We start from the raw sequence: 13,979 nt of genomic DNA on the forward strand, positions 1-13,979 counted from the left end.
AAAAGGGAGGAACCAGATGTCTGCAGGCCTCCTTGGGATAGACCTATAGAGGGACCTATAATGAAATCGGCACATGCATCCCACAAATATAATGGATCAAGCTCTTGTAGACATCCACTGAGGGCAAACATGCCCACAGAAACCCCTATACATGCATGAGCAATGATAACAGATAATGGTCCAATACAAGCATATTGGAATAGTCAAATTGCTCCAGCAGGAGCCGAGGGTAAAGCATAGCAGCTTTATGAACAGTTAGGTAAAAACAGAAACTGGCATACAGTCCTGAAAAATAGAAGATCTGTTTGAGTAAGCAGGTGAACATATCGGGTGAATTCATAGATTCAGCTGTGAATAGCAGTACTGTTACTTTTTTAGTTTAGTACTTCGGTTTATTATTGGCAAAGAAAGCTGTGCGGGACTCAGCAGTCTGCAGGCAATCAGGGAAAGAAGAAGCATGGAATGGTGTCTGTTAATAATAATAGCGGGAGAACACCATGGAATCCGTAGTGACTTTGAATGCGCGACTGCACGTGGGCAGCGTATTGTGGTTAACAGTACCTGTTATTAATGGACAATGCTGCTTTACGCTTTAAAGAGCTAAAGCTTTTACTGGCGACACTTTGAGAAGTGAATGCTAACACTTAAATATACTTGCATAGGGAAAGACTAGTACGATTTCTACAAATAAATTAGATCTGAGCTTAATCATTTCATGGTTTCATAATAAGGAGAAAAGAAGATATTATCTGGTTTCATATACCTCAAATATTGAACCGAAATAACTTTGAAAAAGTTTCTGCAATTGCTGGCAATAATTACAGCTTAAGACATTGTAATGCGAAGATATTCCTAAAAAAAAAACACAAAAAAAAGACAGTGAGGCGAATTCATCTGGTGCTGGTTTGAGCATGTTTACACAAAGCTCTGTGAGGTGTGCAGAATTGCGACCGGCTTGATTTCGTAAATAACTTAAGCTTCGTCCGATCTCAACTCTATTAATTCAGTAGTAATATAGTGCTTTAATATATTACAACAGCTGAAGGCACGCAGAAATACAGGAAAAAATGTCTTTGGGACTATAATAAGAATGGTTCACCATGCTAGTATAGGTGAGACGGTGCTGCTTCTTTATTTAAAGAGCTGCATAACAACAGAGAAGGTTTAGCAGAGATGGACCAATTGTATTAAAATTAATGGTAGAAATTAGAACCGCTGACTGTTGAAGAAAGGAAGTCCCACCTAAAAGCTGAAAGAGCCAATGACTTTTTACATAAAGACATCGCCTGTCAATCAACTTGAGAACGCGCATGCTCATTAGCTGATCCGGCCTGAAAAATAGCGGTTTATTTTTAGCGTAATCTGAGCTAAAGAAGCATAATTTATGATACCATTGTTGTCAGAGTTTACTGCTGGTTTTAAAGTTCTTGTTTGATCGTAAACCTGTTCGACTGTTTGGAGATTTTGGTCTTTCCCCGTTCAAGTGGATAGGAGCTGTATTTGTACCCTATGCCACTTGATTAGGTAGAAAATAGCTGCCCTGCCTGCCTGGGAGCGTTCCAAAGATGGCCGCTGTGGGAAATGTCTTGCCGCTAAAGGGACTTTGATAACAAGTGAATCTCAAAGGCTGAGCGATACACCTGTGCTGGAGGGCCACAGCATTGGCCGCTCGCAAAGGCAGTCACGCTCGGGTCTGCATCGAATAGGAAAGATGAAAAAGGTGGAATTAAAAGTGGTGCATGCCATAGCCACCAGAGATAAAAACAATGAGCTTCTGCGGCAGCTTCTGTCAAATAACATCAAGTGCGATGGAAGAGCTTTATCTGGTTTTTTTCGGGCTAAGCAGAATCATTGCAGTATGCCGTCATAGGTGTGTGGGTGGGGCCAAATGCCAAAAGGACCATCGCCAGGGAGAGTTAAGCAGCAGCTTATATATTCTACAGCTAAGTAATTGATTAGATGGGCAGGTTCCTCCCGAACCTTCATTTATTAACATTTTGTTTTTTGACAGAGGTTAGGTTTAGACGCTGGTTAAGGGTCTGTTTTGTGCCTACATCTTTTTTAGATCACTATAGGTTAGGTTTCACTATATTTAGATCACTATAGATTATGTTTCAGTTAAGGGAGGTACTTTTAATTAATTAAAACCTCCATCAAATATTCACAAAAAAACAAGTCTGATTATGAAACTATTTCACTCACTTTTGGTGCATTTCAGTGGGAAAGTACAGCCAAATGTGTAATAAGTCACATAATTTGGTTTTGCAAAAAATGTTGCCACGGTCATGTAATTTCATGAGATCAGGCTGCAGTTGACACAGATGATGACGCATACTGTATGTGCTGTCTGTATGCATATTTAGAGCAGTCACATACTGAACACCCACTGCTTCACTAACAGTCGCATATGCAAGAGCACACATTTTTATGTGTGCTGTGCCTATGAAATTGTACTTTTTAGTCATCACCAGTAACATCCAAACAATACTTGGTCTTTGGAGATGCATTCTATAGTTTCAGCTTGAAAAGAGACTTCACCTTTGAGAGCACACATCGCTTTCACTGTAAAAGCAGCATGTTGGTTCAAAACTGTCAGAGCGAAAGGTTAATCCTCATCTGTGTGTGCTGAGTGAAAGACCAGCAAGCTTTTTTGGCAGGCTGCGATACGGATGGATTTTTAGAATCTCAGCAGAATGGCCAATCACTTTCTAGATACTTTTTTGTTTTGTTTTGTTTTTATCATGTTTTGGGAGATTATATTTGATGTTTAGTATTATATTAAGATGGATTCATACATTTTACTGATATATTACACTTTTTGTAGCAGATGCTAAACTACCTGTCCTGCTCTTTTGGCTTTTGTAAAACTGACCATGTTCTTTATGGGGCTCTGTGGGATTGATCAACAAAATGCATTCTTAAAGGAATACTTCACCTAAAAAGTGAAAATCCCCCCCTCTCTCTCTCTCTTTTTTTTTTTTTTTTTTTTTGTCAAACACAAAACCAGAAATGTTTGAAGAATATATAACAGCATTTTTTTTTACACAACAACTGTCCATATGACCACATCTTTCAAGCTTCAAATAGAATACAAATGCACCATAAATGTAGGCCATATGATCTGTGCACTATTTTCCTGCCCTGCATTTATGTCCAGATTAAAAAATACCATGTCAATGTCATGAGTGTGACTTAATAATGCCAGAATTTTCACACACGCTACAGCAATTCAAGACAAATATTGGCAATATGGGAAGAAATGCATAGCTCAATCTCATCCTTGCAAACGGATGTTTAAACCCAAGAGGTGGATAACTAGCCTGGAGTCTGCCACTCAGTCTGTTGCTTCGCTCTTCACTCAGCTGTTGCTTCTCTTCACGGAGTTAGTGGCATTACAAGCCAAATGCATTGACTTTTGGTGCCTTTGACACAGGTAGTTTTTGCTTCTGGTGGGAATCTCAGAGAGTCTGGAAGGCCGACAACCACTGAAGTTTATAGCAGCCCAAAATAAGTTTCTGAAGCTCAAAGAGCTGCTTGGCTTAGTTTCACCATACTTTTAAACTTCTTACTGGGCTGTCAAGAAACGTATTGTATTAGGCACAACATGACAATGCAGCAGTAGCCTAGTTTCCATCCACTTTTCGTGCTATATTGTTATCGACAAAGTGAAAATGCGTAAAAATGTTTTTGGAGAAATTTGCCGTCTTTTGCCTGTTTCCATTCGAATGGCCTTTTATCGATAAAAATGGTGTGCGTGATGACGTCATCCCTTAAAAAAAACACTTTGTTGCATAAGTTTTGATTTAGCGCAAAATAAATCTGCCCTGAAGCCATTTCCATTCAGAAATGTGTGTTTATCGCTAATTCGCCTCCCAGATGTCCCTATTTTTTTTTCCTCCTAAGTTTTGGTAAAATGGGGAGAGTATTGAGAAAATGCATTGATATTAGACAGCTTACTGTCATTTTAATTTACAAATAAATGCAATCAGAAGATGAGGAATTGCAGTCAAAAGGGAGCAGTTTTCCTTCTGATAGGACTGTAATATTGGTCCTAATGTTGCGCCTATTGCAAGCTGCCATTGGTTCCGACCCAAAAGCGAATCGTCATGGCCCTGTTCAAGCTGGCAACCTGCACTAAGCAGTGGGGGAACTTTCAGTCTTAGTATAAGGACCATCCATCCATGTGTATGTGCTGTGTGCACAGCTATTAAAGAAAAACTGATGCGGTGTAATATCAGGGTTTACATATGATACATTCCTGATATTCAATAGGCTATTTTGAACAATCATCTAAAGCATCGACATCTCAACTGTATTATGTCCCGCATATTTGTCCAGTAACTTTTAACGACCAACTGAACTTGACTGTCATCTAAAATTAATTTTAGTGTCATAATACAATTTACATTTTCTGAAGAAGCTCAGCAAATCCGAGGTAAAGAGGGTTAGATTTTAAAAATTTAAAAGTTTTAAAAGGTTCAAAAGCAAGTTTTCTGAAAGTGATCTCAGGATTGGACAAATATTTCTGATAGTTTATAATCTTGAAGTGTAGAAAATGTCATTCAGTCGACTTTATTTGTCTACAGAACAGGGTACGGCTAACTTTGTGTAAAGAAAAGGCATATATAGGTCTAAAAATATATATTTTTTTCATTTGGTAATTTATTTATTTTTAATTTAATGCGTTTTTCGTTTGGTAATTTAATTTAATACAGGGAATTTTGCCGGCATTTTTTCAAAAGCTAAACAATAAGTTAATAGAATATAGACTATATGTTCGTGTTCCAAAAAAGCACACTGAAGCTTTTCTCCTAGTATTGTGTATTTATTTTTAATTCAAAATATATTTGTGCACATAAATTATATATATATATTTATTTATTATTTTTATTTTTATTTATTTATTTTTTTTGTATTGTGGGCTAATTCCATGACTGCTGTCTATTATTTTGAATGGTGTGGAAAAGCAACTTTAATAAATAAACGGATGTCTACCGCGATTAAATTAATAACAAACAGTGGCCATTAATTTGTTCTCCGTGCACTTGTTGATGTGAATGATATGAGATATTTGTGTTGGCAATCCTGCAAGTGTCATGTTTGCAGTATCGGATCTATATTCCGTTCAGATCAATCCATAATCATGTACAATAAATTGGCTTTTATGGATGTATTCCTTGTCGTCATGATTAACACAGGCTAACGACTGGGGCAAATTCTGTCATGTGACACTACATTTTTGTGTTAATGGCAATTTTCTTGACAAAAAGTGTTTCCAAAGCAGTTTTTTGTGACATTTTAAGTCACAAAAACATTGAGTTTATGCACTAGATTTAAACGGAAAAATATTATGTCGACACTTGTGAAATTTTAGCGATAATTTGCGTTTCCGTCAGCTTTATTTATTTTATTTTGGATTTCGCAAAAAATCCTTCGATGGAAACGTAGTTAGTGTAAACTTCGATGGGTGCAAATAGTGGCCAAACTGCGATTTTAACAACACTATATTATTTCCTTAGCTCTGCTTTTCTTTCCTACAGTAAATGTTCTGATTGAAAACCCTCTTGTTAAAAATTAATTGAGCACGGTTAAATGCATGATCTTCCACGATTATGCTTAATAAGCAGACAATGTGAAAGATAATTTATTTCTACATGGATTTCTATTAAATTATACGCAAGCATTTATAGCAGTGTGCCGTTCTCTTCTATTTTTTGTATTTCATTCATTTGTGATCATGCACCTGCCTCAATGTTTGGATGTGCGCATACTACTTCTACTGTAAAGATCATGTAAATGCCATAAATGGTGTTCTTTTTTCGGAGTAAGGTCATAAATGGCTTAAGCAAAAAAATTATCTGCGATTTCTCTGCATGTAAACACCTTTGCTTATCCAATGTGCTCATGTGTTGTGTGCATGTCTGTTTTGACATCAAAACCCATGTAAAAGATCAGGAAAATGTGGGTTCCCTATCTGTCACTCACTCGACGTTGTGTCGATGTAGTGACACTAGGGGTAACTCTTGGTAGCCCCCAATCTGCTTTTTTGAAAAAAGGCCAATGAGAATTGGCAAGTGGAATTTACATGCCACTCCCCCAGACATAGGGGTATAAAAGGAGCTCATTCAGATTTTCTCTTCGGAGCAGAGCGGTTGTATTCAGTGCACTGAATTCAATTCCCTCCAAAGACGCACCTCAAAACTGCTGGATTTATGGCACATTTCAGCGGCTTCTCCCCCTCTGCACACGTGGAGTGCAGAGAATGCCCCTGGGCGCATCGGCAGAGCGAAAATAAGAGAGTATATTCTAAAAGTGTATATTTTCATTCACAAAAAGAGCGGCATACACGGAACGTCTTTATAAAGATGCCTTTCCGTTTGTGTGTTATTCCTGGTTGCGGTCGTTATCTCTCCGCTTCTGACGGCCACGACCACAGTCTTAAGTGTCTTGGCACTGCCCACGTGGAGACATCGTTCGTGGATGAGTCATGTCCTCATTGCGAGAACATGACCATTGCAATGTTGCGGTCGCAGCTTGCTTTCATAAGACCGCCAGCTCGTCTCAGCGCAAGTTCGACTTCTCGTTTGGAGCTCGGGAAGACGATGAGTTATCAAGCACAGCATTGGAGAGCGGGCTCATCCAGTCTGACGCAGAGGCTTCGGCTGGGCTTCCTCCTTCGGGAACGGTCGCCCAGTCTTACGCCGATGCGGAAATGACGGACATGCTTTCCCAGGTGCCTGCGGGTGTCGGGCTAGAGTGGAACCCTCCACTCTCCCCTGGACCCTCACGGCTCGACGATTAGTTCCTGGGCTCGGGGCGCCACCCATGGCCACGCCCCACCCCCGTTCCTTTCTTCCCGGAAGTGCATGAGGAGCTGACAAGATCGTGGGAGGCACCTTTTACTGCCCGGTCCTGGTATTTCAGCTCCCCCGCTCTCACTACCCTCGATGGTGGAGCGGCCAGGGGGTTTTCGGTGATCCCCCAGGTGGATAAGGCGCTCGCGGTGCACTTGTGTCCGCAGAGCGCCGCCACCTGGCATGGGCGCCTGAAGCTCCCATCCAGGGCCTGTAGGTTTATGTCATCCCTGACGGCTGTGGCCTGTGGTGCCACTGGATAAGCCGCCTCCACCCTGCACGCCATGGCTCTCCTGCAAGTACACCAAGCCAAGGCACTAAAAGAACTGCACGAGGGTAGTTCTGACACTGGATTGATGCAGGATCTGTGCTCGGCAACCGACCTCGCTCTCCGAGCAACGAAGGTCACGGCGTGGTCTCTCGGGCAGGCGATGTCCACCCTGGACCACCCCCGCAACCAGACCTCTGGAATCTCCATGTCTGGCCCCTGGATGGGATGCGGAAGACCTAAGTGGCCTACCACCCATGGTGGTAGACACGATCACTCAGGCTAGGGCTCCCTCTACGAGGCACCTGTATGCTTTGAAGTGGCATCTGTTCACTAAGTGGTGTTCTTCCCTACACGAAGACCCCCAAAGATGCACAGTCAGATCAGTGATTTCCTTCCTGCAGGAGAGGCTGGAGGGGCGGCTGTCCCCCTCCACCCTGAAGGTGTATGTAGCCGCTATTTCAGCTCATCACGATGCAGTAGATGGTAAGTATTTGGGGAAGCACGAATTGATCATCAGGTTCCTGAGAGGTGCTAGGAAGTTGAATCCCTCCAGACCACGCCTCATCCCTCATGGGACCTCTCTGAAGTCCTACAGGGAGCTCCCTTTGAGCCCTTGGAGTCAGCTGAGCTTAAGGCACTCTCTTTGAAGACTGCCCTCCTGACTGCGCTCACTTCCATCAAAAGGGTAAGGGACCTGCAGGTGTTCTCTGTTAGAGAGTCGTGCCTGGAGTTCGGTCTGGGTTACTCTCACGTGATCCTGAGACCCCGACCGGGCTATGTGCCCAAGGTTCCCACGACCCATTTTAGGGATCAGGTGGTGAACCTGCAAGCACTGCCCCAGGAGGAGGCAGACCCAGCCTTGGCATTGCTGTGTCCGGTGCGAGCTTTACGCATCTATTTGGATCACACACAGAGCCTTAGAGTCTCTGAGCAGCTCTTTGTCTGCTTTGGTAGACAGCGGAAAGAAGGCGCTGTCTCCAAACAGAGGATTGCCCACTGGGTCACTTACGCCATCACAATGGCATATCAGGCTCAGGATGTGCCACCCGTCCTGAGCCGGGGTTACGAGCCCACTCTACCAGGAGTGTGGTGGCCTCCTTGGCCCTGGCCAGTGGTGCATCTTTGGCAGAGATCTGCAGAGCAGCGGGCTGGGCAACACCAAACACTTTTGCGAGGTTCTACAATCTCCGGGTTGAGCCGGTCTCGTCCCGTGTATTGGCAGGCACGAGCAGGTAAGTTCTGGGATAGCTGGCTGGGTGTACCACTTGCGCATAGCACCTTTCCCCTCCCTTGAGGTGAAGACGTGCGCTCTTGACTCCCAGTCGTGTTCACAGACTGTGATCCCTGGATGACTTTTCTCCATAGCCCTCTGGCAGTTGAGTTTGCAGAGAAACTCACTGACCGGCCCAGAACGTGTGCTAATGAGCCCCTGTACTGAGGTAGGTGCTTCACATGTCCCCGAAAGCGACCCCATGTGATATCTTCTGCAAAATCGTTTCCCTGTCAGCAAACTGCGTCTTCCTTGGGCAGAGGCCCCTCTGCTCCTGGTCGACATGCTCTGTAGAAACTCCTCCCCCTTCGGGTAGGACCTATCATGGGACCTCTCCACATGACATACTTCCGACAAGACTCGGTAAGACCATGTGATGTATTCCACTCAAAATACCCCCCCCCCCATTTTTGGGTGGGGTGTGGTCTCCGCGGTGTCTTCCCCTTGGAAGGGACACCCCCCAATGCAGACACTTCTGGCTCCCAGTCAGTTAACAAATTCCACTCTTTTTGGGGAGAAAAGAGAGGGAAAGAGGCCTCGCTGGGCTAGCCTGTCCCTATAGTTGGGCAGTCGACTTGTTCCTGATGGACCATTCGACGCTCATAAGAGCATTGGGGGAGGTTACGTGATGGCCATCGACACAACGTCGAGTGAGTGACAGATAGGGAACGTCCTGGTTACTTTTGTAACCTCTGTTCCCTGATGGAGGGAACAAGATGTTGTGTCCCTCTTGCTACAACGCTGAACTACCCGTTGAAATGGCCGGGACCTGGTCTCGGCTCCTCAGCACAAAACCTGAATGAGTGGTTGCATACCAGCTCCTTTTATAACCGTATGTCCGGGGGAGTGGCATGTAAATTCCACTCACCATTTCTTATTGGCCGTTTTTCAAAAAAGCAGAGGTGTTTGGGGCTCCCAAGAGTGACCCCTAGTGTCACTACATCAACACAACGTCTCGTTCCCTCCATCAGGGAACGGAGGTTATGGAAGTAACTAGGACATTTTCTTGCATCTTTTTTAATAAGCTGATTTTTGGTTATCAATATATTGCTGTGCATGTAAACGCACTTTTTGACATCAGTCTCTTAACACAGGTTCTGCCTGATCATAGTACATCAAAAATTATTCAATCTATTCCACCCAAAAGCATTCATGAATGTGTATATTTTTGGGGTGCTATTTTTAGAATTCAGAATGTTATCAGGAAAAGTAATAAAAAGTCTCTCTGTGAGAGTGACTTAAATATAATATTGGACAAGGATACTTAGGATTCTGTTTTGAAAAGAATATATACTTCCTGTAATGATGTTATCAGAGAGCAAAAGACAAGAGCTGTGTCCCAAATGACACACTATGCTCTTATAATATACTCAGGGGTTAAATTGGGGCAGAATGGTCCAGAGTATTGGCGGTCGGTCCAGAATGTTGACGTTTTGTTCATCACTTCATTCTATGAGGTAGGGTAGGAGGTAGTGTTAGGGTTCCCCCACCCCAAAAATCCCGAATTTAACCCAATACTTCAATACACTTTGAGATACTTGAGATACTTATATCTCAAATAATGTACATATTCACACAGCATGGGGTGATGGTAAGGCTTTCACATTTGCAAGGTCCTGTTCTGATTTCTGTTTAGTCATCAAATGTTTGTAATTTATTTGCACATTAATAAATTGTTAATATATTAGGAAGGAGGAAATAACAATACACAAAGTAGTCCAGCAACCATAGATGGCATGTCCACGTTAGCAATTGCATTTTCTCAAAAAATACAGAATCAAACCAATTGTATATACAGTGCATAGTGAATAAGAAGTTTACTTATAGCACACGTGAAGCATTTTTACTTTAAAGTTGCACTCACATGCTCGTGCAGATATATCGCGAGCAGCAATCTCCTGACAGTTTAAACTGCCTGGATCACCTGCTTGGATTGTCATGGAGTGACCGTCATGATTTGTGCATGAGAGAAACTTTTGATCCTGATCCTGAAGTTTTGATTCTGGCTGACAAAATATGTACTTCAGAGGAAGATATTAGATGAGTGCTCGATGGGAAAAAAAATGCTGGATTTTCGTGAGGTTTGTGAATTACAACTATTTATACGAGATATCTGCATATTTGCAAGCAGTGTATACTGTAAATAAGTTTTATTGATATTTGCATTTTATCTTTAGAAAAGAAAGTTAAAAGTTACAGGAAACTGCTGAGGAGAGGCTGATAGAATACTTGCTTTAGAGGGAAATAAATGAGCACTCCACAGGATGCTGGATCTGCGCAAGTTTTTTGAGGTTTGTTATTACATCTGTTTAAACGAGATATGCACATATTTGTAGACGGAATATGATCTTAGATTTATTGATATTGATGCCTTTTTATCATTAGACAGTTAAAAGTTACAGGGAACTGCTGAGGAGAGAGAGGGAGAATGAAACGTTAACGTTAACATTGTGAGCTCAAACGCGTCTGCCGCGGCTCTGATATGTGAACCGTTTAAATGAGACTGTGTTGCACACCAGTCTATTATTGTAGTAACATGATGGCATGTAACAACAAAACGTGAATATGTCTAAGTCGCTTCACATGCAAACAAGTGATTTTCAGCACCCTCGAGAAACAAATCAGCCAAACAGGAAAATTTAATGGCTGATGCGATAATTAAAAAAGTCAGAATATTGGCTGATTTTTCAGCCTCGGTGATATATCGGTTGACCACTAATTTAAACCATGACTTGTATTACACATAGATAACTAATATTGGCATTACATTCATACTTTTTAGCCAGAGGGGAACTGGCCCCACATGTGAGCCTGGTTTCACTCAAGGTTATTTTTCTCCATTTACTGCATACATACTACATACTACATGTTCTTTGCCACAGTTGCCTTTGGCTTGCTCTCTAGGGGCCCAAAAAATAACAGATGCACTGTATATACTGTATGTATATATATATATATATATATATATATATATATATATATATATATATATATATATATACACACACACATATACATGGATTTTTCTTCAGGCATAATTTACAATCACATTTTTTTTATTTATTTTTTTATTAAACCGCACAAGAAAAACTGAGACATTACAGCTACATTTTCTGTTACAGCATAATTTTAAATAAAGCTGCTCTGAAACAATGTGTGTTGTGAAAAGCACTATACAAATATAAATCACATAACTTGACTTTTATAATGTTTGGAGCCATGGGCCAAGATTTTCTTTAGTCATGCCAGTGGTTGCAGCTTCGAGCTTCCAATGGGGTTGCCATTCCAAACACTGGGTACATGGAGCTGGATGTTGAGCTTTGTGGCAGATTGTTGCCAAAATGCGGGGTGCTTGTTGTCGAAGATCCTCCTGGTTATCTTTGTGCCCATGTTCCTGATGTTTTGGGAATTAACTTTCTTAGAAGATGCTACCAGGATCTCTTTGGACAACATGCCCCTGCTCTTTTTGATTTACCATCAGTATTACAGGCTCCGAGTTTTGTACCTCAAGCATTACAGCATTTGCCGTGAAGTCAGAGCTAAGTCCCATTCTGATTGTGTTGGTCAGGTTAGGGTGTGAGGTTGTAGGGCATGGTGCATTCCAAGTGGCATGATAAAGCTGGTGGTGGCAACTTGTTCAGAGAAATTTGCTAGTGACACAGTGCTCTTCGAGCCCCCTGATTCTGGCTTACCTGCAGGACTGCTGGCCTAACCGTCTTTGCTTCAGGTGACCCAGGGTACAGTTTCTGAACCGGTGGTTAATATAGCTACTACACCTTAGGACCCTCATAGGCACTTTAAAGGGTGTCTATATTGTCAGTTTTCCCACAGGGGTCACAGAAGTTAAGTATGTTGTAGATAATATTAGATCTGAAACCTCTCAGGATGCGTCCACTGTGCAGGAGCAAATCAAGTCTGTTGATCTGTCTGTTGCAAAGGGAAGAATAGGGTCAGGTTAGAGCCCTGCTCCAGAAATACCAGTCTGTGTTTTCTGCTCATGATGGAGATTTAGGTTTTACTAACCTACTCTCGCTTGGCATCCCAATCCTAGATGACACCCCTGTCTGGCAATGGTATAGGCGGATACCACCTTCAGAATACGAGGTAGTGAAGGCACATATTAATACACTGTTGGAGGCACAGGTCATCGGGGGAGCTGTAGCTCTGACTACTGTGTGCATAGACTACCGTCAATTGAACTCTAAGACCAGGAAGGAGGGTTTTTTTGGGCGTCATTGTCAGGACGATGATGCAAGAGTGGGGGGTAGACTGTAGCAGGATGAGTTAAAAACCTGCCTGCATTACTGAGCCATGTCACATTGTTGTGATTTAATTTGTTAGCCTATCAGCGCCATTTCCCTTGTGTATATAAAGGGTGGGTACGTGCCACCTGGAGATGCGTCACTGCAACTACAGCCCCCTTTGTGGCATCACTCATTTCTGCCTAAGCTGGGTTAGTGTCGGATTTGTTTTGTCTCTTCTGTGTGCTGGCTGCCAATTGTCCCCTAGCTTGTTTTACAACACTCGCAGGTCTGTGACAGACTGCTGGGATTTATACTCTGAGCAACCGTATATATAACGACCACTATTTGGAGCTAGGGGCCTCCGGAGTTTCTCTGGTTGTGGTGTTTCCTGCACTGAGTGCTGTGTTTGCTGCTTGCATCCAATATCTTATTTAAGTGTGTGTGGGTGTTGTTGGGCCTCATGTATTCAGATAGAGGACAAAGGCAGGCCTAACAGTCATAAAAAACATTCCTCAAGCCCCCTCCTTCTAAGTCATAAATCTTACTGATAAAATCGCGCCAAAATCAAACAAAGGGAATCCTAAACAGACTACAGATCCATGAAGCCTTGCCCACTAAAGGATCGAGCACTCAACTCCTATTGGATGAGGCACACAACAGAATGTCCCTCGAACATGACATCATCCGGACTTCAAATAATTCTGAAAATGCTTCCAAAGTTGCTTTCGGCTACTTCGTTCACCGAATACGGACGTAGCTTTTTGCTGCTCTCCGGTGTAACCTCGTGGCATAAGGAAGTAATGTCCGACTTGAAACTGTAGCCATACAATCTCCATCTCGCCGGACGAGTTGAGATTACTCTGTGTTCAACCAAACACTCTAACGGTTCCGAAGGAGACCGCCGAGCAATTCGCATCTTCATCCATTGGCCTACAGAAGTGAAGAGATTAAAGATTTCTCTTCCATCTTCAATCAAGTCGACATTTCTGAGTTCTCCGCCAGCCCGCCGAGAATCAACAGCCGTACCGCCCTCTGAGAATCAACAGCCGTACCGCCCTCTGAGAATCAACAGCCGTACCGGCCGCCGACAGCGCGAGGAAACGGCTCTCGTCATCACACGAGCCTCAAGAAACCGGGTCAAAGTTAAAGGACGGAGGAAAACACATTCTACCTGTGTCCTCATGCGATTCAAGTAAGAGGTTTACGTCTGGGCAGAGATAGAATATTATAGCGTGTTATTCTTGTGTTTCAAGGTTTTTGCTTGTACAGTTTACGGACCGCCATGTCCGCTCATTATTAATACTCAGGGTATTAATTATCACGAATTTGTTTTGCTGTAT

The sequence above is a fragment of the Myxocyprinus asiaticus genome, chromosome 1 (genome assembly GCF_019703515.2).
Source record: "Myxocyprinus asiaticus isolate MX2 ecotype Aquarium Trade chromosome 1, UBuf_Myxa_2, whole genome shotgun sequence".
Lineage (NCBI taxonomy): Eukaryota > Metazoa > Chordata > Actinopteri > Cypriniformes > Catostomidae > Myxocyprinus > Myxocyprinus asiaticus.